Source organism: Sus scrofa, chromosome 11, assembly GCF_000003025.6.
Source record: "Sus scrofa isolate TJ Tabasco breed Duroc chromosome 11, Sscrofa11.1, whole genome shotgun sequence".
Lineage (NCBI taxonomy): Eukaryota > Metazoa > Chordata > Mammalia > Artiodactyla > Suidae > Sus > Sus scrofa.
Genome location: NC_010453.5, coordinates 10569186 through 10586831, shown reverse-complemented (window position 1 = coordinate 10586831; position 17646 = coordinate 10569186). Strand labels below are relative to the sequence as shown.

Below are 17646 nucleotides of genomic sequence, written 5' to 3'. Positions count from 1 at the left end.
AAGTCAGTGGGCACTGGAAACAGTGGTGAAAACACCAATTTTAAAATTCTGTGGTAGTCAGATAGGTCGTTAATTAAATCTCCATAGCGGATAGAATAAAATCAGTGCTTGTGAGAATGAATCTTTTCTCTCCTTTGAGTTCGTTAAACTATTTAAGTTTCAACAGACACTACCTTAGGAATCATTTTCTACCTGTCTGCAGAGCTTTAGCAGTTTCGCTATTTTATGGACACACGTTTCAGCATGCAAAGCCATGCAACTCTTGATGTTTCTGCATTAATCAATAGGGTGAATTCTGTAGATTCACAGTCTTGTTTATGACTTAACAACTTCCTTGGTTTCTTTTCAACCACATTGAATATCTATTTCTGAAGGTCTGTGGACGCACATATAGATATGTGCTCTTGGTAAAAAAATACAAACTAAAATGTACACCAGCAGGGAAAGAAAATGATCAGATTGTTTAAATTCAGTTCTATTTACTACCGTTCGTGTGACTAGGCTAATTACTGTTTGTTTAAACAGGTCATATGTCTGGCATTGATGTCTCAGGCACAGGCAAGTGTTAAGTAAGCTTGGCTTCCTAGGTCTTAAATGTAGTAATTTAAAAAGCCACATATATTTGTTGGAAAAAATATATTTGCATTTATCACCAGACTATTAAAAATAATTAGCTCTGGATAAAGACACTCAGCCAGAAACTGTATGTTTTTGCTAATTTTTTTACACCTGTGCAGACATTAGATGCATCTGGTCCTGACTTACTGGAGATAAAGTTTATTTTTATGATTCACCTAATATAATTAAAGTATTTATTGAGCACTGACTTTGTGCCTGACACTATGTTACATTGTAGTTAACTGAAGAGCTATTAATTCTTTCGTGAAGGAGCCAAAAAAAAAAAAAAAAACATAAAAATATAACAGGTTTTGGTTAAGGAACAGATTATGGAAAGTGAATACTAAGTGAAAGGGCAAACTCCAAGTGAATGAGGGCAAACCCCTCCGAAGAGTAATTCCTCCCTTTCTGTTTAGCAAATACTCATCCTTTGCTCTATTGATGTCTGACCTGAGGCTCCAAGGTTGGGTTTTAGGTAGAAGAATCTTTGCTACTCACATGCCTTAAGTTTCCATAACATCTGATTATGTTCTTCTCCTGGCCAGCCTCCAGTCAATGACTCCTGGATCCCACTGGAATAAATCCTCAAATCCTCCATCTAGCATTCAGTTCTCCATCTGACCCCAACCTTCTTTCCAGCCTTATCTCTCCCTAATCATCTTTCTGTACTTTGTTTTCCAGACCGATTTGGGCTACTTGCTCTCCCCACACAGTTTCCCATCACCTGCCAAAATTATATCCCCAGTGTAGAATTATCTGCCTCCTCATGCTTGCCTGTGAGAACCCTATCCATCTTCTAGGAAAGCCCCAGATCTTGCTCCCCAGCTTGCTGCGGTTACTCCCTGGTCTGAATTCTTGACAAGGCTTGATTTCTGGGTTTTTTTTTGCTTTATAGGGCCACACTCGTGGCATCTGGAGGTTTCCAGGCTAGGGGTCGAACTGGAGCTACAGCTGCTGGCCTACACCATGGCCACAGCAACTCGGGATCTGAGCCATGTGTGCGACCCATACCACAGCTCAGGGCAACACCGGATCCCCAACCCAGTGTGGGAGGCTAGGGATCAAACCCACATCCTCATAGATGAACTAGTCGGATTCTGTGCCACAGCAGGAACTTCTGATTTGTCTGCTTTTATGCTATCTAGTCTGTAGTGTTTTACTGTTTTCATACTTGTATTGGTTTTGGGTTAAATTGTAAACTTTTAGGTGGAATAAATGCCTATATTCCATTCATTTTTTGGGTGCCCTGTTGAACTCAAAACGAGGTACTTGGTAAATGTTCATTGAATGAATAAGTGAATGTAGGTCTCACTCCCCCTTTGCCTTAAGCCCTATGTTTATGAAAATGGAGACGTGTTATATTTAAACCCACCCTTATGCCTTGCCTGCCTGCCTGCATCTGTGCGAATGTCTTCCATAGCTCTTCTCTGTATCCCTCTGCTCCCTTTTTATATTCTACTTCTTAGACTGTGTCTAATTCATACTAAAGTGTTAAAGTTAGAAATTAACTTAATATACTACCCTTCTCAGCAGTAATTGCAGTATTTAAAAAGAAGGTGTGAAAGGCAACACGTCCTGGAAAGTAAACTCTCTCTCAGTCTGAGATTTCTGTCTCAGGACAGGTCAATATAAGTGATAACAACTGTGATTACACTTGACCTAGGAAAATGTAAACTAGGGTAGTGTCCTTATTTGTAAAATGGTGGAAATAATAGCACTTTCCCAAGATCGTTCCAAGAATTAAATGAGATACTAGTTCTTTCAGAAACTATGAGTAGTCTGAGATTTTACTCTGTGCAAGGTCTAATGAATTATCCTGCCACAGTTTCATGGATGCTGGCAGAAGGCATGAGACTCCTGGGTCAGAGACAAGGGATCTTCCAAATCACAGCAAAAGGAGTAGCCAGAGTAGCACATTTCCTTGTGCCCTAGTTCCCACAGGGTGACCCAGAGGGCCAGGTGGCACCTGCACACACAGTGGCTGTGTTCCAGAAGTCAGAGCCTAGGGAGCCCGAATCTTTCAGCACGGGCAGCAGCATGCTTGTCCTTTACTCCAAAAGAGGGCATAGTGTTTATCACAGTGCACAGTAAGTCGGCTCCTTGCTCTTGTGGGAGACACTCCATCCATCTTCATCTCCCAAAGTGGTGCTTCTAGACAGATACCTTGGAAAAGACTCATCCAGGACAGTCGGTGTCTCTGCCGGCAGGACCCGCAGCGATGTGAGTGACCCACGGAAGACCTGACTCCCAACTTGTACAGCACCTGGCAGAGAACAAGCACTCAGGGACTGTGGTTACTGCCATTGTTAGGTCAAGGCAATGCCACCTCATGAAAAGATGACCTTGTTGAGTGACTAACGAAAGACAAGGAAAATGTGAGCAAGTCATCGTGTGTCCCATGAGGTTTGGAAGTTGAAGTAGATCCTAACGGATCTTAGGTGCCCAAACCAAGTTAGAAAGCGTAAGGAGTTTAACTTTTCCCTCCAGTGTGCTTGGTGTTGGTGAACGAAGGACGTGCAGAATAGATGTGCTGTGTCCATTTCCTTCTAAAAATAAATATGCACTGGACAGCCTGCCCTCAAGATGCCATTGGGTTTTTTTCCATTAAGTTGAAATGACAGGGATGGCTTGAATAGAAATGGAAGCATCAACTCAAGGACCTGATGAGCCTCCAGGAGGCAAGTTGGGTCAAATCAAGATAGAGCAGAAGGTTACACTGTCTTGGGAGAGCCCTTCTTCTGTCCCTTGGATAATTCTTCCTGCCAGAAAGAAGCTGCTGTCCTCTGAGTGCCCAGCTCTCTTGTCTCTGGGGAAAAGTAACTCATTTATAGGAAACTCACTTACCCCTAGTGTCCTGTATTATATGGGGCACAGAATACAGGTCCATCAAACATTTCTTAGTTTTCGACTGAGAAGTAAGGCACCCATGTGCTTTCCCGTCCAGGCAATGTTTGCATTTTAATAAAAATGACACTGTTTAGACAAAAGGCGAGAGTCTAAAAGGATGAATCTAGCTGTGACATTTCAACACAAATGAGAAAGATAATCTGGGACCAAGGTGGGGTGCGTGTGTATTCCTGGTGTTCTTTAAGTCCTGCAAAAGGGTTTGTTTGTGTCAGGAGACCACCTACACCTGGTGCTTCTCCCGTGTAATGGGCCCATGAAGGACTTAGGTTCCTGGAAAATGCGCATTTTGAGTGAGTGGATCTGGGTGGGACAGATTTTTGATTTTTCTTTCAAGCGCTCAGGTGACATTGAGGCTGTTGGTCCACTGAAGCATCGTGTTGGAGCATCACGACTTAGACAACTTTGCTAGAAAAGGCTTGAGGTAGAGGAGGGTCTGGGTGCTCCCGGGGCTGTCCGGCTCTCAGATAGGGCTCTCTGTGGGCGTCACCTGGCCCCAGAAGTCTCCAGGGAGGCTGGGGGCCCCAGAGTTTACTCCGACGCTCTGCACCCCTCCCAGCAAGTCCAGAAAAGTGGTCAGGATACGTGGGGGGAGGGGGTGAAAGAAACCTAGGCAGTGCCGCTCTGGTGACTAGTACAGGGTCCCAGCGCCCTGTGGCTGGCACAGCTCAGGACTCTGAGAGCAGATGGCAGGTGGGCAGCGTTGTGTCACATGGCAGAGCCCAGGGCCCTGCTCACACCCGCTTCCCTCGGCGCCTCCCACACCTCCCTCCTCAGCTCCATCCCAGGATGAGCAGAGCGGTCACCCAACAAGCAGACCGTCTGCTGATTATTAATCACATTCCCAAGTCCGGATGTCTGTGCCCAGACACTGAGCTGGCAGAAAAGGGCCCTGCTTTGCAGAAACCTGCTCCAGCGCCGGAGAGAGCCAGCTGGTCCTGTGATATCAGACTTCAGATCTGGGTGACGTCTCTGGGCATCAGAGCAGAAAGTAGAGAAGCCAATGTGTTCTCAGGCCACCTATATCTTGTTCCCTAAAACAAACCAAAACAAAACAGAACTAAACTGAAGTAATTTCTGGTGATGCCTCTGCAATGATGAGGCAGGTCAGTTCACTGCAAGATTTGGCAGATACTGGCTGCGGGTTTCCGGTGCTTCGCCGGAGTCATTCCCCAGGTGATGGGAATGTTTTCTCCTTGCATTTGAGGGCAGGGGCGTCCCCAGGGCCCTGGCCAGCCTGCCCACTCTTCTCACCTCTTCCTGTGGCTTTCCTTACTGTACCTCCCCATACCTGCCGGACGCCTCTCCCCAGGCAGGGCTGCTTGAGGGAGCTCCCTTCTCCAGCTTCTCACCACCTGCCAGCCTGGTTTATTTCCTGAAGTGACTCTCACAGGCAGGTTTGCAAGCAGGTTTTGGTGACAAGGACAACTCAACGTGGTCTCAGATAGGCTTCACCCAAATCGTCCTGTGTTGGTATTTCCCAAGGAGGGCAGGAGAGCCCCCCTCCAACCAGCCAGAGGATGCTACTGAAAATGGAGACACTCTCTGGGGCCAGGAGACGCAGGACCTGCCTGGGGCAGGGAGGGTGATGGGCACAGGAGCCGCGATTGTAACACCTCTAACCTCAGGGGTCCGGGAGGAAGAGCAGCCCTGCACTCAAAGACCTTTGGGGACAGGTGGGATGAGCCAGTGCATAATCTTAGAATTCCTCAAATCACCCGACAAAGATGACTCTGCCCCTCTGCCCTGTTTCTTTCTTTCTTTTTTTTTTTTTTTTAGGGCTGCACCTGCAAAATGCAGAAGTTCCCAGGCTAGGGGTCACATCGGAGCCGCATCTGCTGGCCACAGCCACAGCCACAGCCATGCTGGAACTGAGCTGTATCTGCCACCTACACTGCAGCTCACCACAACACTGGATCCGTAACCCACTGAGTGAGGCCAGGGATCAAACCTGCATCCTCACGGATACTAGTCAGTTTCTGATCCCGCTGAGCCACAAGAGGATCTCCTACTCTGCACTGTTTCTAACAGGGGAGAGTGACGTGTTCTTGGGCTAAAATGCTGCTGAAAGTAGTCATCCCCCAAGGAGAAGAGATGTTTTCGGCCTCCCGGGCTCCCTCCTGCCCATCGTGCCCTCCTCTGTCTTGTCTTCTGTCCTCTCAGAATTCTTCTCCCTCAGCAATGCATCACTCATAATCTTTCTATCACAAATGATCAAATTATTTTAAACATTATTTAACTGTCTAACCAGTCTGGTCATAGATACTTGAGTTAAATTCCTTCTTCAGTACTTTTTCCTGAGAAATTTGTGCCCTGACATGGTTTCAATTTTCAGTGAAAAGGTTGATTTTCATAGTGGGCTACAACTTGGGGGTTACAGGGTGATATTCACCCCTGCAATGCCCTAAGGCAGTTGTCCCTGCCACAGTGTCAGGGGTGGCACAGGCAGAGGAGGGGAGGGAGGGACCGTTCCTTGCCAAGGCGCTGAGAGGTTCCACAGCTAGAAAGGAGGTTGGCTCACAATCTGGATCCAAGACTCTGACTCCAGAGCCCAAGTTCTTAATGCAGCCCTGTCTATCTATCTGTCTGTCTGTCTGTCTGTCTGTCTGTCTGTCTATCTATCTATCTATCTATCTATCTATGTCATCTATCTCTTTATCTAGAATATATATGTATTACTTCTCTGAATGCAGTGGTTTCAGCCAGAGATTCCTTTTCCTCAGGATTTAGAGGTACCTCAGGTTTCTTTTCACCAAGAATAGCAAGAGGGAAAGTTAGGTTGATTCCCCCCCATTAAATCTTCCATCTTCCAGCTAACACCATCCACCCACCCACCCACGCATTCACCCACCCATCCCTCCACCCACCCATCCCTCCACCCACCCATCCATCCCTCCACCCACCCATCCATCCCTCCACCCACCCATCCATCCCTCCACCCACCCATCCCTCCACCCACCCATCCCTCCACCCACCCATCCATCCCTCCACCCACCCATCCCTCCACCCACCCATCCCTCCCTCCACCCATCCATCCCTCCACCTACCCATCCCTCCACCCATCCATCCCTCCACCCATCCATCCCTCCACCCACCCATCCCTCCACCCACCCATCCACCTCAGCGACCATCACCGCCAAGCATGTTCCTCTCAGTAACAGCTGCTTTCATACCATCATGAGCCTCATCAAGGTGACTAATTTCAGAGGAAGTCTGAGGGTCTGGACTGGGAGATTGGCATTTGGTGTCACTGAACAAACAGCAGGCAGATGTTAGCAGGAGTTCTATTTAGGGTGGTGTTTTCCTGGAAGTCTGTCAAGGAGTTTTCCAACTAAAATTAACTTTGTAGCATCTGAGCCAGAAACACAAGCTGTGCTTCACTCTCATCTTCCTATGTGAACTCCTGAGTGTGTGTGTGTGTGTGTGTGTGTGTGTGTTAAGGATGCAGCCAGATATAAAAAGGGCTTTGGTGAATTGTAAGGGTAGCATTGTGTTTAAGGAGGCATCTTTCAGAAGAACGTCCCCTGTGTGTAGCTCAGTACAGGACGTGCGTGTGGCTTTCTGAATTGCACTGAATTGAAAGTAGAAGCCCACTTTGGCCAGGTTTACACCAGGGAGTGTACTCAGTCACCAGCAAGAGTGGTTACGACCCTGGTGATAGCACATCTGTCCTCATCTGGGAAATGGTGGTAAAAGATGGGGCGTTGAGGGCTCTTGGAACTAGCGGCCAGAAGCCGTGGCTGTTTCTGAGGCTGACTCTGCAGGTAGAGCCTCTCTTCCCAGAACTGCTCCCTGGGGGCTCCACTCTTCGGATTCCACTATAGACTTCCTTGCCTTCTGGCTTGCATATGGTCTGGTCCGTGGCAGGGGTGAGCTGGGCTGGGCTTTTCCATACAGTCTTGCTTTGGATGGGCTCTGTCCCTTTCCTGGAGCCCACCCTCCTGTCAGGGTCCTCTCAGGCAACTGCTGTCTCTTCTTGCCTCTTCAGGCCTGGGGATGGTAGGAGCATCCCCTTTACCTGATTAATACACATATTTAAGAAAAAATTGTTTGTAATGAGCAAAGAAATGCAGGCCCAATTGCTTCCGCTGTGTGACAGCCTCTGATCCTCTCCCCACTGATGTCCCTACCCTTTCCGCCTTCGTAATAATTCCGTTTATTTACAAGTATCACCATTGCTGGCGAGGAGGCTCTGATAACACAGGTAAACTGGGGTTGTAGAATCCTAAGGCGAGTCCGCTAACCTAATCACGTGTGATTATCCTCCATCGGAATTTATGTAGTGCCAGCCTTCCCCCTCACAGGAAGTTGTAAGAGCAAAATGAGAAAGTGGAAAAAAGAGGCTCCGGATAAGTTAAAATAAAAATGCAGCTCAAAGGCTAGGGGCTCATGCAACTTATGCGATGACATCGCTTTGTCTTCGCAGCCCTGATAACAGGCAGGGTAAACTACTTAGTCACTAGCAATCCCAAGAAAGTGTATCCTGTGCTTCTTTCTGGGACATTTTTCATTAGACAGCATCTTGCTTTTTACCCGCAATTCAGCCGAGCATGGAAAATGTTGCACACAAATTCCTCACTTCATCAGAACATTTTCTCCCTTGGCCGGATGCCCTCCATTTTTGTGGACACAGATGTCCAGTGGCTGAGACAGATGCATCACACTAGTAATCAGCGAGTACAATAAAACCACACTTGACTTTGTAGAGGGTAGAGGACAGCTCACCTGTGTTCTGTTTCCTGACCCAATTCAAAGAAGAGGTTCCCTCGGCCTTCCAGGGCACAGCCTGTCCTGCTTGGCTCAGACCATCCACGGGGTGCCTCAGCGCCCGGCATCCGTGCTGCTCTGCGACACACGTGCCCCCGGGCCACTTCCTCGCATCCCTGTGTCCTGGCCATGGGCTGCTCCGTGACAGGAGTGCCCAAGGAGGCAGGGGGGCATCTAAAGGTCCCCGTGAGCACATGTGAACACAGGGTTAGGTCATTCCACCCTGATTTTTTTGGGGTTCTTTACATACATTTTCCAGAATTGCTATTTGGTTTGTCATCTGCCCCCCCCCGCCCCCGGGTCTGATCTTTTAAGAAAAATTCAGGCTCTCAGATCTACCTCATGAGCTGTGGACTCTCACAGGTTGGTCTGACCTGTGCAAGAGCGCAAGGTGTAAAGCATCGCAGGTTGATGCTTCCACGTTTACTGCTGTCCCTTCTTCAAGGAATCTTAAGGCCAGGACTCTTCAAAGTTCTTGGACCTTCGTGCTATGGTTTGGTAGTGACTTCTAGGTCTTTGCATGGCCGTGCATTCGAGAGTAGGAAACTAGAGATTTAGGACAAAGGGGCTTGTAGCTTATCGGGGTGTTCTGCGAAGTTCCGTGTCCTCCTTACAGAGCCAGGCAGGGTGATTGGGTGTAGAAGCCTCCCCCACCTCATCCCTCTAAGGCTCGAGGATGGTATGCAGTAGTCTCAGTAACGCTTCCCGGCAATGCCCATGACACCGTTTCCCATCTCGCTTCTGGAATAACCTCTCCACGTCACCCTGTCTCTGCTCCCTCCTCCTTAGCCATAGCAGTAGGAAGGATGCTGTGTGCTTCTCGTCCCTTCAGGCTTCCTGGAGAGTCTGCTCCCTCTCCCGATAGCGGTTCAGCTTTACCCTGATGATCTGGGCAAACGCAGTGAAGCATGGTGGCACCTCGCTGGCGTGGTCTGTCAGCTCGCCTAGAATAGAATCTCCGTCAGGGCTGTTTGCCTCCTGTGGCCGCTCCAACTGGCAAACAGGTTGAGTCTCCCCCTCAGCAGCTGGCTCCCATCTGCCCCCTATTGGTCTGCAAATGTGATCCTGTTTTAACTCCAACTTGCAGCAGAGACATGAACAGCCACGAAAGCCATGTGGATTTGAAACTGTGCCTTGTGAAAGTGACACTTTAGTTCAGTCATTTAAAGCCAGTATCTCGGCCAGTTTCATTAAGACGCCCCATGTGCCGATGGCAGATGATTGAAGCCAATACGTTCCCTTGACTCTAAGGAGACTGGAGAAGCCACTCAGTTGAGTACACGAGGCCTTTTAGTTTCTCTAACAACCCTGCCCCCACCCCCCACAAGTGGCCAGGACCTGGTTCAGGATATATGTTCTCCTCTGAAATCAGTTACTAAGCAGGCTGCAGATCCACGCAGGGACCATCCAGGAGAGACCAGCGTGCATACTGGTCATGCTTAGCTCAGAGCAGGACTTTGTGAGTTCCTCCCTCTGAAAACGGTGAATGCACAGGTTAAAACCCACAGCCCTATCTCGGAACCACTTTCCCTGCTTTAAGATAACAGCACAGGTGACAGACGTCCTGCAGCCCTTCTTCAGAGCAGACAGACGGACTAGAGGAATCTGTCAGGGTCTACCTCGTTCTGGAACTCAGCCTGTCGGATTTAGTTTGCAAATCCCTCTTGTACCAAGTGCATGTGATAGGATCTTTGGGGTTAATAATAAGAATAGAGCAAAGACGAGGCAGAGGAACATCTGATTTTGGTTATCAAACAACACAGTAGTTCCTTGTCACCCTGCATCGTGTAGGTGGACAGGGACAGGGGTCTAAGGGCCACCTCCTTGTCCCCTCAAGGGGGTTAATATAGGACTGTCATCAAGCCATAGTTAACAGTGAGCAGAGCCCACGAGAGTATAAGGCGCACACATTTGTCCTCTGTTAACCTTGGCACTAGACCTGTAAACTAAAAGATCTTTGAAAAAATTGTGGTATTCAATAAATGGAAGATTCTGAAATCATGCGATTTCCTTCCGTTCACCCAGGTTCTGAATTGCCGCCTGAGGAGTGACCATCCCTGGCCAGGGCGACTCTGCTTTTGTTTGATTCCTGGTGCCATTTGCTGTTACAGATCCCAACTGGCCAGGATCCTGGGGTCAAGTTCTAGAATGCAAAAGGAGAGTGTGCTCGCAAATCCTTGGGAGGGACCGTGGCAGGAGGTTGGAGGCGCAGGCAGCCTCTTTGGTCTGTTTCTCACCTTTCGTAAAACTGATGATATGAGCATGACGCTATTTACAACCTTAAGGACACTGAAGCATATGTAATGCATTCCCCTCAACAGAATAGTGTCTAAGCAGGCATTCTGGAGATTTCATCACACAGGATTGATGTGATTATAATTAAGAGGATTGGCAGAGTTAGTTCCCTGAAAAAAAGGCTTGACCCAGGTTAACACTCGGATGTGAATAATTATTTCTCTAATTAAAAAATAGAGGAGCAATGTACTTTCTTTGCTGATGCTCCACCCTGTCTCCTAAACCCAACCCTACCTCTTGGGGTCTGTTCTCATGTACACATTTAGATCATGTATATTAAATACGGAGATTATCCTTGCCCCCTGATGGTCCTGTTGCTGAGATGTGCAAAGATTTGTGGATGGGTTGCCACCGGTTTTCTTTTTCTGGTGGCTACTTCGATGCCTCGGTTTTAAAAGCTCAGTCCTCGTGCTTTGGAGCTTTTAAGATTCCACTTCTAGAACCTTGTACTTGGGATCTGCACTATCCTGGGAAGAAGAAAAACCCATGACCTTTAAGAGACAAATTTGGACTCTGGGGGGATCCTCATTTAAGCTTCCAGAAAAGCACTACCGCATGGGCTGACAATCATGCGCCTTCTACAAAACACTTCCTCTGCTGCTGAAAGAAAATACCTAATTACCAGAGCACTTGTCACTTTACATGATGTACAGGTGATGTGGGAAATGAGGCACAGTCACAAAAAGCAACAAACATTCCCAAATACGCCTGCCTCATCTGTGCTTCCTGAGGAGCCCAACGCCCTTTTGGAGACCTGTCCGTAGCAGCATTTTCAGTGACTCCCAGACCTGCTTACATTTGGCTTTGACAGAATTCAGTTTCCTTGTCAATTAAAAGTGACAAATTTCGCTTCTTGTAGGGCAGACAAACATGAGCCAGTGTGAACCAGAGGAAGACCTGAGACTTTGGATGAATCAGAATCAGCCAAAAAAGTTCATCTGGCAACTCCTGCGAACTGACCGTCATCCAGAGGAACAGCTGTGATGTCCACAGGGCACCCAGGCATTCTGAAGAGCCACTGGCATTGAGAAAGGGGCAGTGACATTTCCCCCAGCCTGTCCTTCCTTCCCGGCTCCTGGTAAGAAGGGCCAGTGCCATCCACCACTGCCCATTTGTCCAGGACCACCTCAAGACAGATGTTTGTCCTTTGCAGCTGTTATTTTTAGAGGCACAGTGTCTGGAAGGGATATCCATTTACCGGTTATTCATTTTGCTTTCTGCTTCAGGGATGTTGATAAAGAGTGTGGATCTAAATAATTGCTTCCCCTCAGCCAACTCACAGAAGGTGTCCTGGTGCATTTTATGTCCTGAGGGCAAGTGAAAATTATGTGTCATGTGTGGCAATTATTTTCTGTGTTGCTACTCCATTCCTGGCAGATGGATGTGTCAAGCGGGTGACTGTTTATCGACCAGAGGGGGGAGGGGCAGGGTGGGGGCAGCTGGGGAGGGAGGTGAGAAATTCCTAGTTCTTTTCTTCCACCGAGCTAATTCCTTTCAAGCAGATACTCCGATTTCATATGAAGTAAAGCTCTCTGCATAGTCAAATTGATCTGCTTTTCTCGGATATTTTCCTAAGTAGAGTTTCCACTAAGATGAGCTTAACTAATGATGGAAAGAATGTAATCCATCTGTGAAAAACTCTTAATCTTCATAAAACCAGACTCACAGGGGCTTTGTAAATGACATTTACCTCTGCTCCACTTCCTCTCCATTCACAAAATAGCTGATTGCACGTGCAGAAGGAAGAGAGGCCAGCTGTCATTTTCTAAAAATGCGACCTGCACTGTTGGGGTCCGTAAATGATGGCTAGTGAGGTCATGGAGAATGGTGCTGCCGTGTAGTAAGCTTTTTAGTTGATGAAGATAGTTACATGAATGCTAATGCTGATGATGAAAGCAGCAATCCAAGCTTTTTGAGCCCTTACCGTGTACAAGGTGCACTGGTAAAGTGCTTTATGTGCATCAGCGATTCACTTGGTCCAATACGCATGCAAAGCAGTAACTATTGCTCTCTGGATTCCACCTCGCAAGATCTATTCTTCACCAGCTTTTCCTCTTCTCAGTAAACGGTACCGCCAGCTGCTGAGCTGCTCTGGCCACAGACCTGGAAAGGAGCCCTCTTTGATTCATCTCTTTCCCTTTGCCTCCCTCATCTAATTTGACCGCAGATGCTGCCAATGGTGACAGCAAGTTTCCCAACTTGGTGTCTTTGATGGGATCCCTGCTTACTTCTCAGACCTCACCCTTCCAACTCTCTTCTCCTGGCTCGGGTCCCAGGGATACTGTCCTTCCGTTCCTTAAATGCATCGCACTTGCTGGAAAATGTGTCTTGAATATATCTCGAGTCCTTCCATGTCAGTCCATTGCCACAACTTCAGGCTGAGCCTCATCACCTCCAGCTGAAAGTATGGAAACGGCCTCCTGATGGGTTCCATGCTTTCACTCTTACTCCCGCAGAAAGATCCAACAGTAAGAACGAATTGTGAAATTCATCATATCACCCCACTGCCTAAACCTCCTGTGGCTTTGTTTTGCTCCTAGGAGAAATACCTATTTCCTGACTTGTCTGCTCGCACTGATTGCTGCCTGCCTCTCAAACACCCGCATTTCCCATCACTGCCTTCCTCGCTTTCTATGTCCCAGATACACCAGCCTGTTTGCTCTCTCTTGAAAATGTCCCACTTACTTCTGCCTCCAAGTTCTGAAATCACTGCCTTTTTCTCTGGGAAACACGTCCCCTGTCTTCACATGATTGGCCCCACATTATCGTCATAATTTTATACCCGCAGGTACAAAATAAATAGTAATCAAAGGGGAATAAGGTGTAGCCACATTTGCTCCAAAATTGGGAGGACATTTAGGGACAGGTTTGGGAGGAATTTGGATGACAGACATGACAGATAAAACAGCGGTCCTTCAAGAGGGTGACCTAGGGTTTTGAACTCGGGAGTTGGGCTGAGCCTGAGGGTACGGGCGCCTCTTGGGAAGACACGATGTGCATTGTTCTCTAATCTGGTCACAACCTTTACAAACAAATTAGATACTTATGTATTCATAGTGTCTCACCTACTCTGACTAATGCCAACCCTGCATGGAAGAAAACTGGAGATTGCAGAACTGGCCAATCAGTAGAATGAATGAATTACCCCTACGGTCAAGGAAACTTAGGCTGAGAGATGAGATAAGCCCTGGTAGAGGTAGAACTTAAACCCAGAACTTTCTGCTGCTCCTCCAGTAATGTGTGGGTCCATGGTGTCCTCACACTTCATTATTATTCTGCAGCATTTCATCTGAATCACATAATTTAACACAGATTAGATAAACTCAGAGTTCCCGTCGTGGCTCAGTGGAAATGAACTTGACTAGTATCCATGAGGATGCAGGCTCTATCCCTGGCCTTGCTCAGTGGGCTAAGGACCTGGAATTGCCATAAGCTGTGGTGTAGGTCGCAGATGTGGCTCGGATTTGATGTTGCTGTGGCCGTGGCATAGGTCAGCAGCTACAGCTCTGATTTGACCCCTAGCCTGAGAACCTCCATATGCCGTGGGTGTGGCCCTAAAAAGCAAAAAAATAAAAATAAATAAATAAACTCTTCCCTACACGTGTAGGTATTTTACCTTATTAAAACATTTGTAAGTTTTTGGAATCTAAAGACCAGTCTTTCATAGTCCTTTGCACATCGAAGTTTCTTCATAAGTCTTGGTTATTTAAAAATTTTTTTTTTCTTTTAAAGTTTTACTGAAGTATAATTGATTTATGATGTGATCCTTTCTGCTGTACAAGATGATTCAGTGACACACATGAACATATCTATTTTTCCGATTCTTTTCGCATATAGGTTATCACAGGATATTGGATAGAATTCACTGTGCTATACAGCAAGTCCCCATTGACCATCTATTCCATATACAAGAGTGTGCATATGCCAATCCCAAACCCCCAATCCATCCCTCCCCACCACCTGTTCTCTTTGGTAACTAAATTTGATTTTATGTCTGTGAGTCTCTATTTTAGAATAATTTCATTTGTATTATAATTATTATATTTCTGGCTGCATCCATGGCATATGGAAGTTCCCAGGCCAGTAATTTTAACCTGAGCTGCAGCTGTGAGCCAAGCTACAGCTGCAGCAACACTGGATCCTTAACTCACTGTGCTGGGCCAGGGATTAAACCTGCGCTGCTGCAGAGATAACACTGGATCTTAACCTGCTGTGCTACAGTGGGAACTCATTTTATTTTGAGATTCCGCATATAAGTGATATCATATGATGTTTGTCTTTCTCTGTCAGACTTAACTCAGTGTGATAATCTCTAGGTCCATTTATGTTGCTGCAAATGGCATTACTTCATTCTTTTTTATGGCTGAGTAATATTCCATTGTATGTATGTGCCACATTTTTTTTATGCATTCCTCTGTCGATGGACATTTAGGTTGCTATCAAGTCTTAAATAGTGCTGCAGTGAACATTGGGGTGCACATATCTTTTTGAATTATGATTGTCTCTGGATAGATGCCTAGGAGTGGGATTGGTGGATCATACGGTAATTCTATTTTTAGTTTTCTTAGGAAACTCCATGCTATTTTCCATAGAGGTTGTACCAGTTTACATTCTTACTGGCAGTGTTGGAGGATTCCCTTTTCTCCACACCCTCTCCAGCATTTATTGTTTGTAGACTTTTTGATGATGGTCATTCTGACTGGTGTGAAGTGATAGCTCATTGTAGTTTTGATTTGCATTTCTCTAATAATTAGTGATGTTGAGCATCTTTTCATGTGTTTTTGGCCAACTGTCTATCTTCTTTGGAGAAATGTCTATTTGGAGTTCCTGCCTGTTTTTTGATTCAGTCATTTGCTTTTTTGATATTGATATTGAATGTGTTTATATATTTTAGAGATTAATCCCTGTTTTTTGCTTTGTTTGCAAATATTTTCTCCCATTCTGTAGGTTTCCTTTTCATTTTCTTTATGGTTTACTTTGATGTGCAAAACCTTTTAAGTTTGATAAGGTCCTATTTGTTTATTTGTGTTTTTATTTTTGTTACTCTAGGAGGTGGATCTGAAAAGATATTGTTGTGGTTTTTGTTAGTGTGTCCTACCTATGTTTTTCTCTAATAAGAGTTTTATAGTATCCAGCCTTACATTTAGGTTTATTTTTGTATATGATGTTAGAGAGTGTTCAAATTTCAGTCTTTTACATGGAGCTGTCCAGTTTTCCCAGCATCACTTATTGAAGAGACTGTCTTTTCTCTATTGTATATTCTTTCCTCCTTTGTCATAGATTAGTTGACCAGAGGTGCATGGGCTTATTTCTGGGCTTTCTATCCTGTTCCATTGATCAATATTTTTGTTTTTATGCCTGTACCATACTATTTTGATGATTGTAGCTTTGGGGTATAGTCTGAAGTCAGGAAGCCTGAGTCTTCCAACAGTTTTCTTCCTCAGTATTGCTTTGCCTGTTCGGGGTCTTTCATGTTTCCAATACAAATAAATAAACAACCTAACCTTATACCTAAAGCAACTAGAGAAAGAACAAACAAAACCCAAAGTTAGTAGAGGAAAAAAATCATATAGATGAGAGCAGAGATAACTGAAATAGAGATGAAGAAAACAGTAGAAAAGATCAATGAAACTAAAATCTGGTACTTTGAAAAGATCAACAAAATTGATGAACCTTCAGCCAGAACTCATCAAGAAAAAAAGGGAGAAGGCTCAAATCAATAAAATTAAAAATGAAAAAGAAGGTACAACTGATGCCATGGAAATACACAGGATAATAAGAAACTAATGCAAACAATAATATGCCAAAAAATGGACAACTTAGAAGAAATGGACAGTTTCTTAGAAAGGTGCAGTCTTCCAAGACTCATCAAAGATGAAATAGAAAATAAGAACAGATCAGTCACAGGTACTGAAATTGAAACTCTGCTTAAAAAACTTCCAACAAACAAAAGTCCATGACCAGATGACTTCACAGGCAAATTCTATCAAATGTTTAGAGAAGAGTTAAGATCTTTGCTTCTGCAAACATTCCAAAAAATTGCAGAGGAAGAAACACACCCACCCTCTTTCAATGAGGCCACCTTCACTCTGATACCAAAACCAGAAAAAGATGCCACAAAAAAAGAAAATTACAGACCAGTATTACTGATGAATATGGATGCCAAAAGCCTTGACAAAATCTTAGAAAATCCTGGAGTTTCCTGGTTGCTCAGAGGGTAAATGATCTGGCATTGTCAGTGTTGTGACTTAGATCACTGCTGTGGCCCAGAAACTTCCACATGTCGAGGGTGTGGCCAAAAAATATATATATATACTAGCAAACAAAATCCAGCAGTTCATTAAATGGTTCATATGCCATGATCAAGTGGGATTTATCCCAGGTGTGCAAGGATTTTTTTCAATATCCAAAAGTCAATTAGTCTGATACACTGCATTAACAAACTGAAGAATAAAAACCATATGATCATCTCAATAAATACAGAGAAAGCTTTTGACAAAATCTAACAACCATTCAGGATTAAAGAAAAAACAAAAAAACAAAAAAAAAAACCTCCAGAAAGTGGGCATAGAGGGATCCTACTTCAACACAATAAAGACCATATATGACAAACTCATAGATAACAACATTCTTAACAGTGAAAAGCTGAAAGCATTTCCACTAAGATAAGGAACAAGACAAGAATATCCAATCTCACCAGTTTTATTCAAAGTAGTCTTGGAAATCCTAGCCACAGCAGTCAGAGAAGAAAAGGAAATAAAATGAATCCAAACTGGAAAAGAAGAAGTAAAACTGTAGCTCTTTGCAGATGACATGATACCATACATAGAAAATCCTAAAGACGCTATTGGAATACTACCAGAACTCATCAATAAATTTGGTAAAGGTGCAGGATACAAAATTAATACAAAGAAATATCGTGCATTTCTATACAGTAACAATGAAAGATCAGAAGGAGAAATTAAGGAAACAATCCCATTCACTATTGCATTAAATAGAATAAAATACGTAGGGAGTATACCTAAGGAGGCAAAAAAATCTGTACTCGGAAAACTGTAAGAC

At 45.2% G+C, this 17646-nt stretch overlaps 1 long non-coding RNA gene across 2 annotated transcripts in view; it reads left to right on the top strand.

Moving 5' to 3' along the window:
* LOC102159559 overlaps positions 1 to 17646 on the top strand; it is a 620195-nt gene that overhangs the window by 497810 nt on the left and 104739 nt on the right. For both annotated transcript variants that reach the window (XR_002336491.1, XR_002336492.1), the window contains one exon: positions 11444 to 11662. This is a non-coding gene — a long non-coding RNA (uncharacterized LOC102159559). The remainder of the gene's footprint in view (positions 1 to 11443; positions 11663 to 17646) is intronic.